At 36.9% G+C, this 21,380-nt stretch overlaps 1 protein-coding gene across 1 annotated transcript in view; it reads left to right on the top strand.

The window, feature by feature from the left end:
• Window positions 1-144: 144 nt before the first annotated feature.
• The window catches only part of pals1a (protein associated with LIN7 1, MAGUK p55 family member a), a 53,998-nt gene continuing 32,762 nt past the window's right edge, over window positions 145-21,380 (top strand). Inside the window, exons 1-2 of the mRNA XM_066694740.1 lie at window positions 145-322; window positions 20,074-20,201. The gene's annotated coding sequence lies outside the window, so the exon portion shown is untranslated. The remainder of the gene's footprint in view (window positions 323-20,073; window positions 20,202-21,380) is intronic.

Genomic DNA, 21,380 nt, shown 5'->3' with positions numbered 1-21,380 from the left:
ATTCCTGGCTTCACCTTTGTCCCCTCGGACACAATCCCTCTCCCTGCATGCCATAAGTAAAGCCTGCTCTGATTTGACAATGTAACACTGAGACTCGGGATCTTAAATGTGGATCCGGCCAATCAGAAGCGCCGTTTCAGGAGTCGAGCCCTGCACAGTTGCTGGGAGAAGCGGGCACAGTGCTCCTGCATTCGCGCAGGAAAGGGGGTTTATTTTCGTGATCTCGTAGGATTTTATAAGCCATTTCCACAACAGGACGCCTGGAATTGATATCCCAAAAGCAGGGGGGGGGGGGAGACATTTCTTGCCGGACACCGCCGAGGTAAGCGTTGTGTGTGGCGTTTGGGATTCCTCGTAGTGTTTTCAACAGGTTTCAGTTCCCGAGCAGGAAGGGACGGCGCTGGAAGTTTGGATGAAAGCTGGGTCCGCAGGCCCGGGGGCTGGTCACTCCGGGGTGGGCATTGCTGGGCTGAAATGAAGTGCCACAGTGTTGAGGGGGGTTGAATGCTGCCGGGTCCGGTCCGGTCCGGTCCGGTCCGGTACAGCGCCCTGACTTGCGACCCTCAATGTGCGCTCTTTGTTTACTTCCTACTCCGCCGCGGCTCTGTTGGGAGCAACATCGCCAACCTGTTCAGTCATTCATTGCAAATCAAGACAATCTGGACTTTTGTCCTTTTGGGCACAACGTCGCCTTGTTTGATCGGGTTTAGGGGGTTGTTAGTTAGGGTGCTGGACTGAGTTTGGGTACCTGCGATGATCCCGCAAAGCGCCGTTTCCCGTGGGATTGACTGCCTGTGTGCTTGGATACTTGGCAGTGCTTTTACACTTTATTGTGGCTTATAGGACTGATCTGCTGTGGACTGTTCCTCCGATTCATGTCGATTTCTAACTCAAATGTCCAAATAGAAATGGTACTTGGTTGTGATTGTGGGAGCTTGAGGTTATGAGCTTGAATTAAATTAAAACACATTCATTGTCACCTATGCCATCATTGAGCAGACTTGTTTAAAGGACATTTTGCACAGGGAAGGAAATCGTGCTTTATGGTGGTGATTTTATATAAAGTTTGCTAGCAGCAAAGTCTCTAAATAGCGAATCAGTAGCCAGTATTGGAACATCAAGTCACTATACAGTTAGTTAATTTGATAAACCTCATTTAGTTACTTTGATTATACTACATTTCGTAATTTTCGATTCAATGCTCAGTCTCTGAAAGTCTAGTCTTCTTCATCGTATTCATATTTAGTTATAAAACGACATGCACTATTTGCAACGTCTTAAATTGTGTATGTGTCAATTTAAAGTAAAGGCGAAAAGGTTTCGGTCAAGGCTTATCAGTGCTGATACAGAGGCAGCTGTACAATGTTATCCAGCCACAGGTTATACATGTTCATAGGGATTTGTCCGCTGACGTCACCCCATTGCCACATGTCTATAGATATTTTCGCTGCAGTTAATGATACGACTAACCTGCTTTCCCTTCTCATTATTGTGTGATATAAGCAGACTGCTGTTATGAATAATTTCTTGAATAATACACGCGTCAGATTGTTCCAACATTCACCTTAAATGCCTTTAATATTATCAGAGATTCTGTTATGGAGTTCAAGGACATAACTCTGACAAAATTAATGAAGTACAAACGATAACCTTTTCACATAACGTCCTTTGACTAAGTACTTTACATTAAAAAAAAAAAAAAAAATCAAATGACCTAGGGCTTTATGTTGCTGTACCCTGTTATGTGAATAAGATATTAATTCTGTAAGCTTTCTCTTTCAGTTTTATTTGTATTGTCTATGAACAATATAGTTACAATATACTGTATACAGTATACAATAATAGTATTCCCTCCAAGATTTAAGAGACTTGTTTTAATCCAAATGTGTATTTGTAGTGGCTTGCTTACTTAATTAATCATTTAATTGTATAATTATTATTATTGTAGCTGTGCAAAATAACTTAGTTTGTGTAGCAGGTTACACTAGCTTTATTTTTTACTTTAAAATCTTAAAATAAGATTTCCTTGATTTCCTAAATGGGGGGCATTGAGAGGGTGTTATTACACTTACATGATAAAGTTTAAATTGATTAATTCAAACTGAAACTAAATAAATATTTTAAAAAAATTGTCTAACATATTTTAATCCCTTAGATTGCTTTATTACAATAGTGCAGATTTTGAACAAGAATGTGAAACCCCGATGCAAAAATATTGCACTGTAAAAGTCTTCCCACTATTTGTATTTAAATGTATTGTGGGGATTTTTTTTCAGCTGTGTGATATACGTTTCTCTCAAGAAAACTTACTCCCATGCAATGTTTTTTTTTTTTTCTGTACTTCCTGCTGGTCTGTGACAAATAAATACTTATTTCAAGAATAAGTTCATAAAAAATTAGATTAAAAATGTTTAGGGGTTGTTACATTTTATTTATCAGTTAGACGTATATTAGAACAAATGCAAATATACAGCTGTTAAATCAGTACAGGTGACATACTACAGTACAGTGTAATGGCTGCAAATGCCAGTTCTTGCATACACAGTATTTATAAGACTGAGCAATTTACCCTTTTTCTCTTTTGTATATCGGAATGAAGAATTTGGGGTTTTAATGAATAGATACACAAACCTTGTGAATTAATTTTTGTTCTCTTAACGTGTAAAGCGTTCTGTGACAATTTTTTGTGAAGGGTGCTATACTAAAAAAAAAAAAAAATGAATTGATGGCAATAACATTGTAGTGTAAGTTCTGCCCTCACTCAATGATGTTGTCTTTGAAATAAAGTTGTCAAAGAAGTCTGATTTATGACTAGTTTTCAGATCAAAGTCATTCTTGGTGATACCTGTTTGTTGGTACCTGACCCGCTGTCTGTGGCTATAGGTACAGCCACTGCTTTAGCTGCCTGTTTGCAATCTGATTTTATATAATTTCCATATGTTAAGAAAATCTAAATGACCGTATAAGAATTAAATAGCTTTAATTTTTTCCAGATGCTATTAATAGAAAACCGTCTTTTGTGTTCTCAGATACAAAGATTTACTGAGATTGAATTTGTTGCATAATGAGTTGGCTTTGCAACTACCTTTTAGGATTCTGAATACATTCAGTTTCTAGAGAAAGTCTCTAACTTTCATCTGTGTGTATATGACATGCCTTTCATACCACAGATTAATCAGATCAATTTTGTGGCTCACGACACCCTTTTTGTAGTTTGTAACCAAGTCTGAACTATGTTTTTAAAGGATTTTCACTGTATAGTTTGTTTTATTGTGGGTGTTATTGTGGAGCACATTGCTCAGTACAGCATAGCCTCAAATACAGACCCTTTAATTGAATGCAAACTGACATCTTTGAAGTTTGAAGTAGTATTGTTTAGGTGTGAAAGGTAGGGGGTTATCCAAGACACCAAGGCTATTTAACAGTTGTAACAAAAATATGTATTTATTGTATAATGCTTTTAGGTTTGGAAGCCCTCTGCTTAGTCCTTGAGTAAAGTGGAATTTGATTGTTGAAGCACATATCAACAACTTTGTGTGAACATTTTAATGTTGTATGCTATGGTTGTACTCGGCACATCTTGACTTGTAAAGGTGACAATTCACTAGAACTAAGATCATTTGGTGACGGAGCAGTAAATCATTATGAATTTGTAAAGGGGGAAAAGTGACCTTAAGGTTGATCTAAACCCAGACAAAAATGGGACAATTCAATAAAAATAAAAAAGATTTTCCAAACTAATACTCTTTCCATTTTTGTTGTTCACGTTGCCAAAATTAAATTATAAAACTTAAGAATTCTCACTATTACTGCAAAACACCTTAGTTTATATGTAAATGAACCTGCGTGAGTGGCTTGTTAAAACGACTGGAAACTGTAAAGATCTCCACAATGCTCATATGATGAAGTCATAAATATCGTATTGCACTTTGAAAGTAATAAATTGTTTGTGGCTTTAGGGGTTTTCACCAAGTCTTTCTGTATACATTTTAAGTTTAAAATATTCAAGCATAATGCAGTAGTACGGAACCTATTTAACGGAGCCAATAAACTAATCTGGTACATGTGTATAAGTAGGCTACATCTGGTTGTCTTGCAATAAAACTGCTTAAGAGTTGTATCAATTTTACAGTTTACTTATCATAACAAAAATATTACTCACATGGAAAATCTTTAAATGTCTTTGTGTATAATGCCCACAAACAATGTTTTGTAAAAAAAAAAAAGTTTTCAAGCACAGACTGTATTCTGTGGCAGAGTTTCTGTTTAAATGGGAGAAATGACTGAGAAGAAAGTGCTCTGGTCAGTTTCCTTTTAGTTGTTGTTCCTAATTAAGGATGATCCACCTGTGATGTTTTACAATTTAAAAGGTATTCGGAGTTCAGGGTTTTTCTAATCAGCTTTTTCTGATTAACCTTCTCTTTGCCAGGCATTGAGTGGATGTGCCCTCAAATCACCCTTGGGAGCAATTAGACTGACCCTAAAGCGCAGGGCTGTGTCAAACTTGAAAAATTTATCTTCCAGTGTTAGAGGACCTTAGTTTCTCTGGCTTTTCTGTCCCTAATAAACGATCCTTGGCTCATAATATCCTCCCTCTTGTCTGAGCTCTTGTAATCCTACCAGAATCTGCTGTAGATTCTATAGTGTGTGTATAACCAGATCAGTCATACTCCTTTCTGCTCCCCGAGAGACACAGGGACTTCGGTTTTCTGTTCCACCTGAGCTCCTAATCAATTATTGAATTGGTCTAGGTTTGCGTTTCTGAGTCTTTAGCTAATAAAGAGTTTTAAACCTGCAAGGATGCAGCTCTTGTGGAGCAGGAGTGAGCACCAGACTATGGATATCTTGGTTAAGCTTCTTGGATATCTAAAGCACTGAAACTAATGGGGGATATTGATTATCTGATAAACTGGTGTTCATGCAGATAAAATTAACTTTCCCCCCCCCAACAATAATTTATAAATTACCAAAAGTGGTTCATCAATGTGCTTGAAGGTACACAGATTAGCCCTACACCTCAATTTAGGCACAATTTTATTCCTTTTTCTTTGTGCTTCACCTGGCAACACATATATTATTCCAATATGCATGTGTTATGATTCTATTTACTGGTCATATGTTGCATTACAATTTACAACAAATGTACTTGATTTGTATAATTCTATTACTTAAGAAATACACAGGAATATCGATGTATGTACTCATCCAGAGGAATTGTTCTAGTGAACTACATGAATAAATCAAATGGTCACATGACTTCTACATTGCATGTATTAATTATGCTCAATGCTTTCACTAATGATTAGTTGATGAGGATTGCAACCAGTACTACGTATATTCATATTTAATTATAAAAAAATAGACATTAGTGTAACACTTATACAATCCATCACACCTTAGCAGTAGCACACTTACATTAGGACACACATTTTCTGGTTCCCACAAACCCTGTGCTCTGTGTGACACAAACTTGGAAAGTACCTAACATGTCTGAAAGGGGGTTAAGCCATCACCGCTCCTCTGGGGAAGGGTTGCTGAGCAGGCCTGAGATCCTTCAGCAAGGAGTGCCGTGAGTCTTAGTGGAAAAGTACCTGTCCAGAGCTTGTGCGTATGTCATTACCTGATGTTGTGCAAATCTGAAAGTTAAACGGGAGCTTATTTTTTCAGTATTCAACCTTTCAAGCAGTAAAACCAACAGTTCTGTAGATAGTGATTTAGTGTGCCCTAATGCAAATGGTCTCGGACATTTTGGGACATGGAGTTTGAGAAACTTGTAAAGTGTTATTAGTTTATATAAGATTATTTAACCGTTGAATGCAAGAGCAATATGTGTTTTCTCTCAAATGAAAATATGTAAACTACTAACACTGCACAGAGATCTAGGTCTATAGTATAGTCATTTTATATTAAAAAATGTATTTACAAGAATTGGCAATAAGTTTAAAGTTATACCCTACAAATTGATTTTATCAGTTGAGTTTTCATTTGATTATAAAAATAAAGAACAAATTGTAAATCTTAAAAGATTTTTTTCAGAGGAGAGCATCGTAGACGCATCTGTTAGTACATCGGTGACCATGGCAGTGGTCAATAATGCAGAAAAACTAAAAATGCATGAATTGCATGTATATCATCTATTTTCCCTTGTCTTAAAATGTAGAGCAACTTCGGCAAATTACTATATTGATATCACATCCCACAGCAGAGATTATGTATTCATAATACTTAGGCTAGTAGGTGAATTGTCTATCTTTTCATACAACATGTAATCATTAAGTCATGACTGCATGTCTCAGTTTTACTTTTGCCCTCAGTGTTTTCTCCACCGCTTCCTGCCCTTTCAGGGTCAGTTTTTCATCATACTTGTTTTTGCCGAGATTTTAGTATGCTTCGGTGCCTGGTACACGGCGGTATTTCTGTAAGTGCTGAATTGGAATTCTGAGGAGAGGTCTGGAGTGTGTGGAATGTCATGTGTGATGTGTCGGCTGATAAACGGCAAGATCTGCTTTTGCTCTTCAGTGACTTTCTCCTTGAACTGTGGTTTTTGTTGATGTTGTTTGAAAAAAGTGATTTCTAGTATCTCGAGGATATTTCATCAGTGGCTGCTATTGTTTAGTACATCAGTGTTTTATAATGGAATTGAAAACCCATTTCATTGGCCCTTACAGGATTGCTTCTGAACCTGACCAACTGTTCAGTTTAATATCCCTTTTGTAAGGTGTCTGTGTGCTGTTCTTAGAACAGAATATCATGCATTTTTTAACAGAATATTGTGTTTTTTCCTTGATTCTGCCTTAATGAACGTTGTTCAGAATTCACAGCAAATTCTACTTGATATCATTATCTGCTGTAACCATAGAGTAAATAGATAATTAATTCAGATAGGCAGAGCTCAGATACAACAGGTGGGCCTTTACTAGTCCTGCCCGTTTTGTTCCTTTTCTTGTGTTGTCAAGCTCATCCATTAAGTACTACATAATTACTGTGATGTTGTGTTAACATGCTGTAGACTTCTAAAAGTGATGATGTTGGATCTGAAAACTGCTACCGGTGAAATTATCCTGATCTTATGTTCTGCTCACGGAATCCTTAATATGGTGCACTCTCCAGAGTGTTTTTTTTTTTTTAAAGCCATCATATGTGAAACTGAGGTCATAGTATTTAAAGAGGAGATTGTTATGATGAGGTAATTCCTTCAGGATTTGGCAGGGCATTCAAACCACCCTGGTCAGAGTTAGGTCTTTTGGCATTAACAGGTTGCTCTGTTGGGGTTATCTGAATCACCTGAAGGTGTGCCTGAGATAGACCCACGCCATGATTCAAACTGCTAACTGCACATTCTACATATGGAGACCATTTACAATATTAATTTCTGGCTGAATATTAGCATTGGTTTGCTTTTGCATTTGTTTCACATAGGCAGCAAGGCAGTCAAAATTGGATACAGTGATTTGAACGATTACAATTCCAGCCACACTTGCTAACCAGTACACCTTTGTGAATCTGACTTCTGAACTTAGCACAGTCCCTCCTGGCGAGACATTCTAATTAATAAAATCTTTAATGTGGTGCACAGTTTATTTACTCAGTTGTTTTAATAGACCAGTTAGCTTTATTAGAGGAAATACCTGTGGTTAAACATGTCTGTTGCAACATTGTTGTTTACAGCTGCTGATGGTTGAATCACACCTTTGCGTTTTGAACAGGCTAGTGCAGGTCTGCTAGGTGGTGTTTTTTACAACAGTTTTGCAACAGTCTTTACAACAGTCTTGCTTTGGATCAATAATGTATTTAACTTTCACTCGAATCCGTTTAGTTATTGATTTCAGATTTAGCTTTCTTATTTGATCAGAATTTTAAAAGGTATTAGCTTAGTGATTTTCAAAGTAACAGTGAAACAGGGCTCATTCTATACACTACCCTGGAAAATTGTATAGCCACCACGTCAGGAGACTGACCTTTTGGTGTAGAGGCTTTGCCATTTGTTTGGCCTATGCAGGATAGCTGGTTGAGCTGTGTGTGTGACAAGAGTTTAAAGAATGCACATCCTGGTAGCTTGGCAATATCATACAGGGCAGGTTTGTGTGAGGTGTTTTTCTATTTCAGCTGTGGATTTGGTCATTAATTTGAGCATCTACTTTCCCATACAATCCTGACCTTCAGTGCCATTGTATAGTCACCCCCCAGCCATGCAAACATGAAATGGTAGTAAGACGCTCCTTTCTGTCTGTTTGGCAACCTGTGTTCACTGCTATAAGTGACACATCTAGTCTTCATCAAAAGCCACTCCCTATTTCTAGAGAGATACTGCCACCTTTAAACGTTCATATGTATATTATGTTACAGCCCTGCTATTTGCAGTGAAAATTAGATGTCTTAGTGTACATTTTAGAGGGCATGTAAGTCTAAGCAGCATACTTCTCCCATGTTAGTACCTAGTTGTTATCTGATTGCCAATTCTAAATTATCTATTGCAACCAAATTTACTAATTTACATAATCCTGAAAATGGACAGATGATGTTAACCCTTGACTCCTTTTCAGTAGGTTTTATTGAATCTCCATTACTTTCTCAACTGACCATACAAACCTTGCATGAATATGGTATTAAAAAGTACAAAGCATTTGGTTCAACTAAATAAGCCAGGGAAGCTTGCAAACAATACTACAGCATTCAGGGGACAACTGGAAGGGAACCAAGTTAATTTTGTTAAGCTTTTTATTATTATTAATAAAAACAACAACAACAATAATAATAATAATAATAATAATTATTATTATTATTATTATTATTATTGTTATTGTTGTTGTTTTTATTTCTTGGCAGACACCCTTATCCAGGGCGACTTACAACTTAAGTGCTTTTAGAAAAGTAACAAAGAAAAAATGACACCTGGCTTTTATGCACAGAAGGACGTTATCTGCTACAGAAATGTGACCATAAGAAGATAAGATGTGTTATAGAGTTAGTAAAGGGGGAGGATTGAGAGGTTTATGATATAATGACATCCTAAGAACCTAGACATTGGGCTGCATAGGGATCCTGGTACATTTCCATAGGGAGTGGCATGGGATAGCCGTAATTACACATCTCAATTTGTTTGTGACAAAGTTTTAACCATATAAAATGATATATTTTTCAATATGTTAAATAATAATAAGTGGCCCCACATTTAACTGTCCGCAAACTTTAATGTTTTAGAAAGTGGCAACATTCGAGAATCGTGGGAGAATTTATTAGACTAGTAGAAGAAAATGCAGCTTGGTAACTGTACAGACAGCCGACACTTAATGACCTTAAAGAACGTCACTGGCACAGGTGTTTTGTGGAAACTGTGAATAAAAGACACTTGTGAGCCACTTTTGCTCACTGAGATTGAAAACGCCAGAGTTGACAGCAGCACCTGCTTCTTCAAAGAGTTCTTTCAAAGACGTTTTTTATGGAAATGTTGATGCTACAGCTGTGAACAACCTGACAGACACCTATTCCAATGTCTCAAACCAGACATTTGTATTTTCTATTGCAGCTGTAGATTATTAAGCAAAACTTTATATTTAAAAACACTTCTGTAAGCTGAGTAAACAGGGTCGATTAAAACTTTGGGACATTTTGTGCTCAGTCTCTGAAGAGCCTGAAATACCAGATTCTTCTGATATGTTGAGACACATACAGAGTTCTTGTATGTAGGAGACTATAGTAAATCAGTGTGTCATAATGTTTTGACTTCTCAATAGAAAGCAATTTGTCATAAGTAATGCACAGTTGCAACTCTTTCCTACCTAATTACATGGCAGATAATTCACTGAAAATGGGACAGGTGCCCTGGATTAAATGCTGATTTGAACATTAATGCACTTCATGAAAAGTTAGAAAACATAAAATAATCTGAGAAACAATTTCACTCTTTTTATGCAAATTCATTTTTAAAGGGCACAACACTCCCCTCAACACCCAGTCCAGTTGTGCACCATCCTGTGGGAGTTGGGATAAACTGAAATCTTTTACAACATTGTTTTGTTGTCACTGTTTCTAGAAATGACATTAGGTAGCACAGTGGTTTTAATACAACAACCATTAACTTAAATCTTCAAAATGAAAGAGAGCTTCATGTTGTCAAGCAGGTATGTCATGATTGTTATGAGGAAGCTCAGTAAAAGCATTCATAGTTAGCCGATAAAAAGAATGCATTTCAATGTTCCTTTTTTGCAAGGGTCAAGCCTCAGATGAAGGTATCGCATGAAAAAACTATTTTTAGCACCTTTCAGCCACTATGCATGCAGTTAAGATTTGTCGGCTGTTTACCTGGTATTTGCAGAAGTCCGTGCAGTTGCGTAGTATTAGGTCAGTGCATTGTCAATCCTAGCTGCGAACTTGGCAACGATGATGCTGTTAGTTGTGTTATGAAAACGTTGTAAGCTATGATTGGTTTTAAAGGGGACATTTTAAATCCTGCACATTCTTTTGGGAAATGAAGTGCATCTGCCCATACCTTAACATGATAACCTAATGTTTCAGTGTTCCCCACAGCTATATAAAACAATGTGCCGCCTGGCCAAACCAATGCTTGAATGTAGAAAAGAAAGTACTCATAAACCTATATCAACTCACTCTGGTCTAGTTCTCTCTACTCCGCTGCTCTGATTCTCTAACCTACCCCCCCCCCCCCCCCACAGTGATTAATCATTACTGTTAATATATCAATCAGTTATGGTTATAGAAACAAGTAGGCCTACAGCTTTTTAAAACCAAAAAATCCAAAGTCGGGACAAAATAAATCAGAAAATTCAAAATAATAAAACCTTTTTCATCGGGCCCTAGTTATAGCATGGTGTTAAAAAATTGAAATATAATTACTATTACAGAGTTTCAGCAGGAGTTAAAATTCATATTAAATGCTGTGCATGCCTTTTTAGTATAAGAATTTGGCATGTTATGTTCACTTTGTTTAAAGTTTTGAATCTTCAATCATCTTTGCTTTGCATTTATGAATTTCTTTTATGTGGCTGATGCCTTTGTCCAAGGCAAATCTTATTTAAAACAAACAACTGTAAATATAGTTATGAGCTTGCAGAATTACACATTGGTGCTTGTGGTTTGGTTAAGTATATTTTGTACTTGCTCTTCCAAGTACATTCTATACTGGAAAAAACAGCTTTGCTAGAATTGTAGGGGAATTTTATTGTGAATTCCTTATTGAAATAGTTTCAGTTCAAATTGGTTAAAGCAAGTTATACAGTTGAAGGGGTATCTGAAAGAGAATGTATTCAATCAAAGGGTGAGCATGATGTTCAATGCCAACAGTTATATTTGATCAGTGACTGCTGCAGCCCTGCCACCTCCACAATAACCTATTCATCACAACGCAAGCAAACTAGTGGCAACAAGTGCAGCAGCCTAGACAGCTGGGCCCAACCTGTCAGCAGGGTGTTGTGCAGGCCCTTGTTTTTTCTGCAGTATCATTGAGCTCGGAGGCCTGAGGTCTTAAGCCTCAAGTAACAGATGGTCTTGTGGCCTGTGTACAGTAAATGCAGCCCGTTGCCAGATTTGATTAGCTAAGAAGACCTTAACAGAAGTCTGCTAATTTCCTGCGTTGTGCTGCAGTAATCGGGAGGAGCTCCCCAGGGACCGATAATGCTGGACTGAATCTGTGTTATCTAGGTTGAGGCAGCATCTGATTTCTGTATGATCCTTTATTTTGTGAGACTGCACTCTCTAAAGAAGGAACTGGATTGTTGTCTTGGCAAGTCTATACCCCCATGCACCTGTAAGGTACACTTAAGGTGGGTTTCTGATCAGTTGCACTTTACAGGATTATCTGAAGCTTGATGTGTTGAGTATTTCCTTAGTCCTTGAATTATTACAAGAATTACGGTACAGGTAGCTGAAATTAATTCATATTGGCAAAAAATTCCTTTTTTTCTTTCTCTCTTTTTTTAATTATTATTATTCTCTGCCAACAACAATAAAAAAATGCCTGCAAGGGAGAAAAGAAATCATGGAAACTGGGAGTATTTTCAGATTCATAACAGGTCCTTTGAATGTTAAACCTCTTATTAGTCACAAGTAGCCATCAGCAATAGAGCAAGGTGTAATAATGCTTTACATTGAATGTCCATTCTTATTTTGTTTGCTTCACACACATTGTACAATTGTCTTGCATGTATCCTTCATTTGAATGTCACAAATACTAATATCCATTGATTTGATTGCAACCAAAAGAGCCAAAACTCAGTCAAGATGCAAAATCCAGTTTCATTCTGGTCTAGACCAGATCATGATAATTATGGTAAGAATGTAACCTTTCCTATGAGTGTACTATTCATCTGGCTTGTAGTGCATATTTATATCTCGAGTAAGCATTTTCATTTTACTGAAAGTATTGAGGTTGACTGAAACTAAGTGTTGGTGTGAGAAGCCTGGATGAATTATCTTGATCTGCCAGGGTGACTCACTCAGTATGTAAACACTGACAGAGCAGTGGCACGCAGATTCAAAACATGGGAACAGCACAGGCAATTAGCTGTAATGGTTAAGCTGCTCTGCTGTACACCCGGCAGTGTTCCTAATTTTAAAATATAAACTTGTGCAATCATGGGAGCCACACCTGTGCCGACAGCTTATGGATATTTGTTTACATGGTCCTGTTACTATGGAAGTTGGTTGCTTCAGTTTTGTTTAATTTATACAAGGACGAACAATAGGAGGAAACTGGTTGATGACCTTAAACAGTGAACTCAGCGTATGAAATCCATTTGTGTTCAGAAAGCTCAGGTTTTCACAGTGGCCTACAAAACCCATCCCTTTGAATGTCTCATATTCATGGCTGTTGATACTTGACTGAGCAAACCTACAGCTACAGTTAACTGCAGTTCTGTAAGTTTCAGACCAGTGGCGAGTCTTTGTAATATGGCTAGGCATTTACAACCATATTGTTCTTGAGAGTAATCATCATAAACTTACCATATTTATTACAATTTAAGTTGTAATCTGCCAAGTTCCTGGTGCTCTTTCACTTCTTAAGTTAATTTGTATTCTAATAACCTTATTTTATCTGCAGTTATGCTTAGAAACTTATTTATTCTTTCAAGGTTGTCATTGTAAAAGATTATTACAGTTGGAACATTTTTGTACTGCGGAAGAATATGTACATGATTGATTTGTATAATACCTTTACAAGATATTTTGATTATAGGAAACTCTGTGAAGTTGACTTTCAAAATGTTCCGTTTATGGATGTGTTGTGTGCATTTTCCTATTATGAAGGAAAAAGTTAGAAATTGCTTTATTACTCTGCAGTGGCTCAGCAGAATAGTGTAACCACTTCTCAGGCTGGTTACCAGCTAGCTACAGCAATGTATGAGGATACATTGGGTGGCCTGGTCATGGCTATTTTAGTTGTAGGAACGAAAGACAGTCTGGACTCTGAGTCAGAGCGAGTAAGCGGTCTGTGCCTTTTGTTCAGCATGCATCAGTCTAATGCTGATTTATAGGAAGGACCGCTTGCAGTTTGAACCCAAACAAAAAAACAGTACCCAGTAACTGGTACTGTAGGGATTGGGACAGATTTAGGAAAGACAATGGAGAAATGTTAATTCTCCAAGAATGTGTATTTATATAGAGAAGGCTGGTACTGATAGAAGATGTAGCATGCTTATTGCAGGTGTCTGCTTTGAGTAAGTGAAGTCCTCTTCTCTATCCTCTTAGAGTTTCAGAATGAGCTTAAATGGGTTTCTTCCCCAGTAATTAATTTTGTAATCTCAGACACCTTAATGAGTGCTGTGGGCATTAGTTTTTGATAAGATGTTTATATGACTGAAGATGAGAAGACACTTTGAACAGCTTTTTCAGTTTATTTTTTTATTTTTTCCCCCAAAGATACATTGTCTTTTTACACACACACACACACACACACACACACACACACACACACACAAGATCTCAAATCCTAGTTGATTTTAAAGAGATTCAAGGTTGATGTTATCGGGGGTCCTTATTATCTTTATTATTCCTTGACTCAGTAACCTGTGGTATAGAGCACTATTTAAAAAGAATACTGATTGCTATATTTGCATGTCAGATCTACAAAATGGTTGAAACCAACTAACTGCATGCTGTGTTTTGTTGTTCTGCTTTTATAATGGAGTGTTTTTATCCAGGGTGCCTGGAATCCATGCCTCTGACAGGAACTGCCTGTCCCCTGATATTGTTGAATGGAGACAATAACCCTCTTGTACTGGTTTGCTCTGATGCTCAGGAATGCTGTTAACAGGCTGCCTCAATATTAAGGATCATTACTACCATCATAGTTGAATGGGTTTAAGTGGAATGAGGACTTCTGGGATATGTGAGGAGACTTTTAGATTATTTGTTTTACTGCCCCTCTGTTCTTTCTAATAATCAAATGAGAATAAACTAAACAAAGACACAAATATGAATGTGTGTCAAATTGCAATATTAAAAAATAATTAAATTAAAGATCAGTTACCCAAAGGAGCAGCGTGGGAAGGCAGAATCATAAATCTTTGCAAGGAAATGAAAGCATCTTAAGGCAATTTGATTCTGATACATTATAAATTTCAGGGAATTGGCAGTTGAGTGTCCAGTGTTGAAATGAACACTTATTTTGCTTATTTTTTGTGTAAACTGCTGTTCTGCCCTAGATGCACAATTGTGAGTTCAAAGTGCTTCTTATAAGCAGTTAGCAGTCATAGGCATAGGTAACACTAGGTATTTCAACCACATTTTCAGTTGTCTGCTATTTCATAGATAATTAACTGGTCTTTTGAACTTAGTGCAATGCAAGAATTATTCTTCCTGTCTAAACACACAAAATCTGTATTTTATTAATGTAATTTTCAGCACCCTACTGCTAATAATTTGATACCCTGAACCCTGTCCAATACAAGTCAGCTGTGCAATATTTTGGCTATATAATTTTATGCTTTCAGGACATAGGAAAGCAAAGGTAACTAATAAAATAGTGCTACTTGTATTTTGCAGCATATATTTCCTGTACTGTGTAAATGGTAGACGGAGCTTCTATACAAAAAGTACAGCATTTTTCAGTGAAGAAAGGAACTTGTACAATAAAATATAGGCTAAATACATAAACGATTTTGTTTCCTTCCTTTTTACAGCAATAGCAACACTTTTTAGTATTGGAATATTATAATTGCAAAAACTACTTGTGTGTTGCATTTTCTGTATGGCTTTGGTGTATTCTGTTTTTGGTAAATGAGGACATCTTGCAAATTGACAACACTGGTATTTTTTTACTGTACTTTAGTCATAGAATGGTCTCCTATAATGTTTCTTATCCATTGATAACATTTAAAAACAAATCATGGTCTGCAGTAGCAGTTCTGATTATTTTTGTTGGTTTGTTTTCTGCAATGTTTCTCTATTTTGCTTTAAATAAAATCTTTATGGCCATGTTGGTAAATACCACAGGTATTTAGCCAATCTTAATAGCCATTATGTTTTCATTATTGCTGTAATTAAAGCTTACACAACAGACCCATTGAAGGACTTCAGACTTTTTGTGGTGTACTTTATAGTGGGGAAACAACCTTTTACATTGAGAAATGGCTATCCACAATTAATGACTACTGCACATTACTGTACAAAGAGATTGAGGACACAAATGTGTTACTGCTAATGAACATCTGGTATACTGTATTCTGCCAAGTGAATGCACATGCTTTTTCATTTTCTGTTTTCATAATTTTTCATAACTATCAGTCATTTAGCAGAGACCTGGACAAAATAATAGGAAAAGATACAGTGGGTGTTTTTATTAGTGGATTTCCTCCTATTGACTTATTTATGTAAAATGATGTGCTGTGGTGCATTTTATTTTACTGTTACATTTATGCCAGCTGCATTTGATGACATAATGTTACTGGTGTAGCTTTGAATTGTAAATTCATAATCCTTACTGTAATAAAATATGAGCAAGGCAAGTCAACACGCTTCCCTCTTTTTTCCCCATTCTATGTCCCTTATGTGATGACTCTGCAAACTCCAGTTAATGCGCCTGATTTCTAGATCTCCACATTCTTGTGTAATGCAACCTCAAAAGCAGTTGAAGGGAGATGGATGGCCTGAATTAGTTGGGACGGGACAATGTGGGTTTGCTCAATTTCCCATAACCCGACAACATTGCTGGCTTGCTCTCCCTCAATTAGTATGTGTTTTTTCCCAGCAAGTACAGCAACCAGTGACTAGATCTCTGAGTCTCTGACAGGCTAATAACACAGGTTTTCATTTCTGGTCCTGGAGTACCCATGTGTCTTCTGGATTTTGTTCCAAATAAACTCTTAATTGCTTAGGCTCACTGAATCCCTAATTGAACCATTTTCTTAACAAGGCCTTTTCCATTACTGCATTTGTGCACTCAGTCATTGGTTTTACAACAAACCCATTTAAGATGCATTATTTCCTGGAAAATACAAACAAAACTTAGTTCACTTATTTTCTAATAATTTAATCTAATAATTTTCTAATTATTTTTTAATAGTTTCTCTAAGAACTATTTGAACAATTCTTTAAATGTTTCCATGTATGTTGTACAGGCAAGATTGTTGTCAAGTTTAACATTGGTTGCCAATAGGTTTGAGGGGAATTCTGAAAGCTGTCTTTAAAAATAAAATAAAAACAGGGGGGAGGAGAGGGGCCTTAGTGCTTATCTCGAAGAGTTCGCTTGAACCTTGAAGAACTGTGAAATGGGTAACATTCACCCTCTGCATTTTATTTATTCAATTTCTATAGCGCCGCTTATCTCCAGCCATCGGAGCACTTACAAAACACATTCATAAAAACAATCTAGTAAAAAATTATAAAAGATTAAAACAACCCCCCCACGGTCTCGTAAGTTTTTACCGTCAGCATACTCCCCTGGGGGGAACCCGGGGGAACCCTGAGGAACCCTGAGGAACTCCGTATTTCACAGATGCTGCTGAAGAAATATTGCACCCCACCGACAGGCTGGTGGGGGTATCAAAGTATTCTTAAATGCTGTGGGGAAGACTCCTTCAATTATGGATTGTTTAATTAAATCTGTTGGGTGCAAAATAGATTTAGAACCTTTTATTAAAAAGGTGGGACAAGGTTTGAGATTAGTGTGGTAGTGGCTAAAAAAGGTTCCGGTGACGCAGTATTTAACGAGGACAAATTTAACAGGGCATTCTTTACTTAAGTTACTTTTAGGTGACAGGCCCAACCTATCTGCTGATATACTATCAAAAATCGCTACAACCTTCTCCATAAAGATTCACATAATACTGGAGAACCTTCTGAAATATAAAAATCAGTATTGGTTTTGCCGTTGGTTTGCATTCAAAATGAGGTGTTAAGCCACTTTGCCAATCTTTGTTTTTGTGTGCTGTAGACTGTACTGGATATGAATATGGGTAATGTAAGACTCAGTGCCAGTTTTTAAATTTTACTTGTTAAATTCAGATTTTGGAGTACTGTAATTTTTAATTTGAGCCTAAGCATCAGTCTGCATCTTAACTCCAGTTAATGGGGCAGTTTTCTGCAGTTATGTTGATGAAATGAGGGCCTGCTTATTTTTATTTTTTTCTTTGATTTAGATGTTGTCATCCTAGGGTTACTAATAACATTCTATACACATGATGGAAAATACTATTTAGCTAAAGGTTAGGCATGGATAACTGTAATGTACATAGTTTTGACTGGTTCCTGCAGAAATATTCATTCTTTGATTTCTAGCTGGAAATGTGCTTTATCCAATTTGAGTATTCAGTCAGATGTTTTCATGTTACAGCATTTCAGCTGAAATCCTGTGATCTTTTGGAAATGTGATTCAAGAATTCTAATGCTATGCAGTTCACACCTGAACATTTGTCAACCAATTAGTGTCAGGCTGTTATTCTGACCTTTTCTTTGGCATCTGTTGTACTATCTATTGTATTGTCAAGTACTTCCCCACTGAAAGTTACAAACACTCTGTAACTGGTTAATGTAAAGTAGATAGAGATCTACTCCTCCTCTACTTTAGTTAGGCAATTATACAGTTCTAATGGGAACCGACAGTTCTGGAAATGTCTCTGCCAGATAAACATGGAACCATAAATCCTTCTCAGGCTGAAAACATTAAGGGTGATGGCCAAACATCAGACACTTGTTCACACTTTGCTGTACAGTGTTAGGTTAATGTTCCCACTCTGTAAGAGTAGCCATTACTTGTTGCTTGATTTAAGCCAGTAGTAAGTTAATGATACCAGATTGTCTCTACTGATAAGTTTCTCTTTTGTATTGTGGCTTTTGCTCACAATGTTACTGGGAGGGGCATGGAGTACAACCTGTACAAGTGTTCTAACATCTTTGTCCAATAAAGAGGATGCACTCTATATATGCAAAATACTTTTTTGCAAATAAGGAGAAATGCAGTAGTTCTATTGCTAGGACGATCAGTGTATTTCTAAATGATGACCAAATTCTTGATGATCATGCAAGTTATTTTGCAAAAGGTATTTATAATTGAGAAAATGACATTATAGAACTTGCATCATAGAAAATGTTCAGTTTTGAAAAATAAAGATGCTGTAATTTTAATAGTATGTTTTCCCCCATTGGAGTACTACTGTATAATAATTACTGTAACTCTTTTACAACATTGCATCCTGTACTCAGGGTCAAGGTAACGAGTAGCTCAATTAAAGGTTATGGAGAGTGGATGCATTCCCTGTACCAGAAGGCTCATCTTGTTATTTCATCCTTTTCATCCTTTTTTTTTTTCCTTCTTTGCAAAGTTAGTGGTCATCCCATGGTCTTTACATGTTTATCTAAGGTACAGCATGAATCCATTTTGTGTGTTCCCATAAATTGGTATGTTGTGTAGCTTATTTCCATATTCTTTTAAATGTAATGTTTGTTAGATGCTTACATTTTATTAATTTTTTTACCTTAATTTGCATAGATGTTATCATTACTTTGTTGGATTAGCAGCTGCCTTGCATATTCTGAAAGTGGAATGTATGTTAGTGCGATGCAAATTTCTTATTTCTGTGAACTCTATTTTCCTGACACATATGTGTATAAGTTTCAAGAATTGCTGGCGTTACAATAGTTTTAATATACCTTAAACGCGGGGTGCCTTATCCCAGGGAGTTTATATAAAACAGATTATGCAGTCAAGGAAAGATGGACAGCAGCTCCTGTCTAAAAACAGTCCACATTCACCGATGTCACAAAAAACCATTTATTGGAAAAAAGTGAACATCCCGATGCTTACGCGATCTTCCTCAGAGCATCAACATTGAGCATGGACTGTTTTTAGACGGGAGCTGCTGTCCATCTTTCCTTGACTGCATAATCTGTTTTTTTCATATATGTCACAATTATGTGTTTGTATGATACAATTTTATTTAAACTTAAACTATTAGCCTTAATTTAAAAAAAAAGAACAATTTCCCTTCACCAGTTTGTTTCTAGTATTACTTTAATGTTTTTGTGTGAGTGTACATCATCACATTGTTTGTAGTATGTAAATAAAGTTTGTCTACAACTTGTAACATATAGACCCAATACCATTAATATATTTATATCAAATTGTATTGATTTATTACATTATATTTAATCTAGTTAAAATTACATTTTAAAATCTGGCAAAGTTTCATGTTCAAAAATATCCCCAGCTACACCAATCCACCTGTAACGAGAATATTCCAATACTTTCTCGCCCCTGCAAGGGATGCTGGACAAAGTTAACCCCATCTTGTTTCCGGTTGCATTCCTTTCTGCTCCTCTTACCTGTAAGGAGAGATGATCAGCGATATCATTTGGACAGCGTATCATTCCCCCAACCCCTCCTGCACATTTGTTTCCCCCTTAATCACAACTGTAACATTGACACAAATAGGGCAGATAGAGAGTCTTAAGTGGTGCTCTGGATTCAAGCTTCATTGGCATCATCAGAGCATCTTACGATGCAGCTTGAGCCATCTGCTGTCTAAGAGCGCGGCATGTATTGACTCTGTTGAGCGGAAACACTGCCCAGCTCATTGCCCTGCGCTGAAGTGACCGGCTTCTTTTGGTTTCCTGTTACAGGTTGAGGAATAAACATCAAGAAAACCTAAAGCGAGAAGCTAAGGTGAAAAGAGAACTCCTGGAGAGCAGCAGAAAGCACGCAGGAAGGGGAAAAGAAGAGGAAAAAGTTTGTAGTGCCTCTGTTTCGGGTAAGGCCTCTTTCAGAAGCTTTTTTTTTTTTCTCTTTACACACAGGACCTCGTGTTCACTGACAAAGCTGTTTCCATGGCGACGTGCAGTGCGCTGTGGCGAATGCTGCCGAGGAATGATAATCTCCTGGAGGAGGCTTCCCAGCTGCTCCCTGGAGGGGCTCGGGAGAGACGCAGAACTGGGAGGGGGGTTGAGGAGCTGAGTGTGGGGGCAATGGGAGCAGCTGTGAGCTCTTTCATTGCAGCATCTGATATCTTGGGACACATGACAATTCAGGTTGTGACACCACTGTAAGGCGCTTTATATCCACAGGTGACTCACTGCTTGTTGGCCCCTTGTGTTTTTCCCTATTGTGAAGTGAGGTTAATGTGTCACTGTGGAAGACCAGGGAATGTGATCACATCTGAAGCATTAAGATAAAGTATGAAAAATAGATTATTTGGAATACGTAAAATACTTCTATTAATATATTGCCCTGTTTTTTTTGTTTTTTTTTACTTTAGTTTAAGGGGTTTATTAGCTTCAAGCTTGGTTGATATTAAATCCAGAAGACACTGGAGTTTAAAGGGGCAGAAGTTATACTCTATTTGTATATTTCTTAAAATATACTTCTGTATATTTTGAGTCCACTTGCAAAAATATTTATCACAAAAGATTTTATTTTTTTTTAATACTTGTTTTTCCCCAACTATACTACTGCTTTCACCTTATTAGGCTGTTGACTCACAGCTGTTTTATTACCTTTATCAACAGTTTTCCCCAGTTTTCAATACCTTGTTGTATCTTAAACTGGTGTATGTCACAGTGGATTTGAATTAAACCTGTACTTGGCAACACTGACTTTTTTTTTTTAAATGTTTTTATTGTAGGTTTTGAACATTGTTTTTGTAAGAGGCAATTAGATGCTAAATTAATGGAAAGTTGCCTACTGATGACACTGGCACCTACAGTTATTTGTTGTGGCACTGGAATTTGTCTGTTTTTGGGGGGAACTGTCTTTTTCTTGAACTGAGGTGGGACATACCAATCAATCAATTACTTTTTATTTATTATAGCACCCTTCACAGGGTAGCCACAGAGCACTTTGCACTCAATGAAATGTAAAATTTAAAAAGCTGAAGCACATTTCCTGATGTAAAATGCTTACCATTGTAATGGGACAGATAGATCAGGGTTTT

Source organism: Amia ocellicauda, chromosome 21, assembly GCF_036373705.1.
Source record: "Amia ocellicauda isolate fAmiCal2 chromosome 21, fAmiCal2.hap1, whole genome shotgun sequence".
In the NCBI taxonomy this organism is placed as follows: domain Eukaryota; kingdom Metazoa; phylum Chordata; class Actinopteri; order Amiiformes; family Amiidae; genus Amia; species Amia ocellicauda.
Note: the sequence above shows the minus strand (reverse complement) of the source record. Positions and strands in the feature narration are given on the sequence as shown.